At 43.4% G+C, this 3,851-nt stretch overlaps 1 long non-coding RNA gene across 1 annotated transcript; it reads left to right on the top strand.

Annotated features, from left to right (window-relative positions):
- The first annotated feature begins 561 nt into the window (after window positions 1–561).
- Window positions 562–1,738, top strand: LOC141105318 (uncharacterized). The gene is made up of 4 exons (XR_012235566.1): window positions 562–656; window positions 754–822; window positions 1,259–1,315; window positions 1,440–1,738. It is a non-coding gene; the product is annotated as an uncharacterized lncRNA (long non-coding RNA).
- The last annotated feature ends 2,113 nt before the right edge of the window (window positions 1,739–3,851 follow it).

The raw sequence follows: 3,851 nt of genomic DNA, 5'->3' as shown, positions 1-3,851 counted from the left end.
GGTTTTACATTTTTTGTTATTGAAAAATAAAAAAGTTATATATATATATATATATATATATATATATATGTGTATATATATAAAAAAGTGTTACGGTGGCTGGACTTAACCAGCTTGCGGACCCGCCATATTTTTAGTTACTATGGGGGGGGTCCACATCTGCAAGTGGGTTAATGCTTTGCAAAAGAAACAAGGAAGGAAATTTTACACTATACACAGTTCACACAAGCGCGTAATAGAAAGGTGGACTGGAGTGGACACAATGGACATTTACTCGGCACAATCCCTATCCTGCCTTTTATTATTTATTGTGCACCAAAAAAGCATAGGTTTTTCTTACAATAAATTTGGTTAATAAATAAATGTGCAAACCTTGTGCTACATGAAAAAATGTGCCTAATCCAAAAATTCCATTTGCATTGTTTCATTCTACGGGTTCATTCTACATGTGTTTCATGTGTTGATGTCATTTTCAGATTACAATTGTAGTTTAATTGTGGAACCCGTTTCTCTTCTCTTTTTGTTTTGCAGTTCCATAGCGCGTAAACGCAGGCAGTCAGGGCGCAGAGGAAAGCAGGTATCTCTCCTCCCCCATGAGAAGGAGCTCTTAGCAGCTGTAGGGGAGGATGAGATAAAAAAACTGCTTGCTCATCAGGGTTGGTGTCAGCATTGCATTGTGTGTAGGAAATTTTTTTTGTCAACCATGCGACGCGACATAGTCATTTACCATGATGTGTTTGATTTTATTTAAAGATCGTCTCCAGGCCCAGCGCCGCCGGAGGCAGAGGGCAGAGGAGCAGGAGTCCTCCACGTCATCATGCAGTAAGTACTGTAGTAGTGACACTAATACAGTGGTTCCTTTTCCATTTGTCCAGCCTTCCATTGTTGATTCCAGCGTCATTGTTTCTCTCTCATGTAGTGACAGGTAGAGCCTCTGCGACGCTCTGTCAGGTAACGCAAGCGATTGCGTAACTTACGTAATTTGACAGAACGTGGCCGCTCTGAACTGAGGTGCCTGATCAGTGGCAGTGCACCTAGCACTCGCTGGCGCCGCTGGAACCAGGACAGGTAAGTGCCTCGTATTTGTTTTTTTTTTAAATGATTTTTTCTAAATGGTGAATGCATGTCCCTGCCTTGTAGATAAAGGTTAGTGACCTGCCCTGTATTGCCATGCTAATGGATAATTAATTTTATCTATTTACACTACAGTATATTTATTTACGTTTATTAACGTTCATCATTTCTCCTTTATAAATAGGTGTCATCCAGTCAGAGGGGGAGACTGAGGAGGAGGCTGAGGCAGCAACGCCCACATGTAAGTTAGTATAATCTTGCTGGTATCTGCTGAGTGATCATACATGTTTCAATGTTCTTGTACTAATGTGTGAGATTGTTGTACACTGCAGATTGTAATGTTCTTTTCTATCATTACTCAACAGCTGCTGAGCAGGAGGTGGAGGAGACCTGCCCTGTAGAGGCTGCTGGGGATGCGGAGGAACAGCCAGATGCGGCAGATCCAGGGAGTAAGCATAACTTTTTTTGTATTTTACAGGCAAATATAGTATTTTAAATATGAAATGCTGATGGCATACCTTGTCTAGAATAGCTTGTGATTTATTCTGCAAGGCTTCGGTTTAGCTGGAACTATTAATTATATTAGTTCCCCTCTGCAGATGATTCCAGTCTTCCTGTTAGCGTGACCTGTGCTTGTTAATATTTCCCCAATGTCCCTGATCATGCCACCTTCTTGCTGCAGTTTAGATTCCCAGTCTGAGCCAATCACTGTTAATCATTATGAATAACACAGCAGGCTGGGGGGGGTGTCAGAAAAGAATCTCCAGCTATTGGCTGGCAGTCCCTGGACATGTTCAATCTCTGGCATGCCCCTAATGCATGCATTAACACTTTTCTCATGATGTTATACCTGTTATACCTCCTAGCCTAGACCAGGAGTGAGTAACCTACCTAGCCTAGAACAGAAGTGGGGCTTAATTTATTCAACAATCAGTGGCCTTACAAAATTATCAACTTTAAAAAATAGCCTGCTATATTTTATTAAACAACTTTTTATTAGGTCATCCCAAATGCAATGGCTTGAATGGCTTCTCTTTGGTGAGTGTAATGTTAAAAGCTGGTATAGCTGATATGTTTTTCTGCAAGTGCAACTGATCCTCCATATTTGCCAAAGTCAGTCAGTCTGGATGAGGTAGATTAGTTAGCAGTAGCACTTAGGCGTCCATTACACCTTAAGATTTTCTCCAGCCGCCCGTGCGACCAAGCGGATAAAATCTTTGGGAGATTCCCCTTTACACTGCTCGATGTGTAGAGGGGAATCCCTTTGTACTCTGGCCGGGGAGGACACTCAGCTCCACCCCGGTCAGAGTACAGTAAAGTAGTACTACACCTTCCTGCACAGCTCTGCAAACTTGGTATGATGCAGCGAATTGACACAGACACCACTATCTCCTACACACAAATTGATTAGGTGCATCTCACTAAATATCAAAAACTGGTATGGATGGAAGTGAAAACATCTCAAGATGTTACAGGATTGTCTACTGGGAGATCGTTGCCTTTATATAATGTTAGGGTGAAGAAGCCATGTGTATGTGTATTGTATTATCTATCTATCTAATGTATTTTCTTTTCTTCACAGGTGAAGTCTTCATCCTGCAACTGCAGCCTGTGGACGAAGACCTGGACCTGCCCGCGTCTGGTTGCACTGGCTGTCCTTCTGAGTCCCCAGTGGTTTCTACAGTCCTCCACCCTTCAACATCCCCCCACCTGGCCTCCCCAGTGCATCCTTCACCCACTCCAGAACAGGCACACATCCCCCACCCTCCAGAGCCACATGTGACGGATTATCTGCGGCGCATTGTGGAGGTCCAAAAGAGACATTTTGCAGTTACCCGGAGGCTGCGTCGATCTTTGGCCCTCCACAATCGCCGGCAGCTCCGTCACTCTGTCGCTCTGCAGAGGTACCAGCGTAGCCTCAGGAGACACCTGGAGGCTACGCGGTACCTTGGTGACCAGTTGGCTGGGATTAATATGTCCCTACAGCGACTGGTCACCAGGTTGGGGGAGAATGTACTCTAATTTTTTTTTTTTTTTGTTTTGTTTATGTTAACTGTTAAATAAAAAAATTTTGTTCAGAAATAATTGTTTTCTTGAGTTTTGCTTTACTTGTTAGATTTGTGTGATGTTTATCTAAATGAACTAGTCCATATATTGTTACTAACTTACTAGAGGCCTTATAATTGTAGTTTTTCTACATTTAACCATCAGGCTGAACTTAGAAAATTGATGAGATTTCTCTCTACACTATTTCAATGTGCAAAGGGTAATCCAATGTATTGTGTCCAGTCACGCCATTCAGCTTTCCCTCCACCAGAATACACAGCAGATAGTTAGAGCAGGGGTTACTCCATACAGTCCTCAACAGTTCACAGGACATAGGTTGCAGGCTTGCAATCATGAGGGCAACAGTTAACCGGACAGAGGTTCACAGGCTAACGCAATTACAAGGGGCAACAGTTCAAAGGGCAGTGTCATGGTTATGCAATAGAGTTTGTCTGTCAGCATACCTGTCTCCATGTGTTCATCTCTAGAGACCAGCTGACCCTCACCTGACTGCTTTTGTAAGCTCTCCTCTAGCATGGCTCCACCCCAGCTCCTATCAGGGAACCCTATATTAACCTGTGCACTGCAAGCCAGCAGTGCTGATCAACCATTGTGTGTTAGCTTTCGTGTGTACTGGCTGTGTTTCCTACGTCTGATTCCAGTTAACCGACTTTGGCCTGTTCTCTACTATTCCTGTCTGCTCGTGACCCTGACCTTTGGCGTGTCCCTGA

The sequence above is a fragment of the Aquarana catesbeiana genome, linkage group LG08 (assembly GCF_042186555.1).
Source record: "Aquarana catesbeiana isolate 2022-GZ linkage group LG08, ASM4218655v1, whole genome shotgun sequence".
Taxonomy (NCBI): Eukaryota; Metazoa; Chordata; class Amphibia; order Anura; family Ranidae; genus Aquarana; species Aquarana catesbeiana.
Note: the sequence above shows the minus strand (reverse complement) of the source record. Positions and strands in the feature narration are given on the sequence as shown.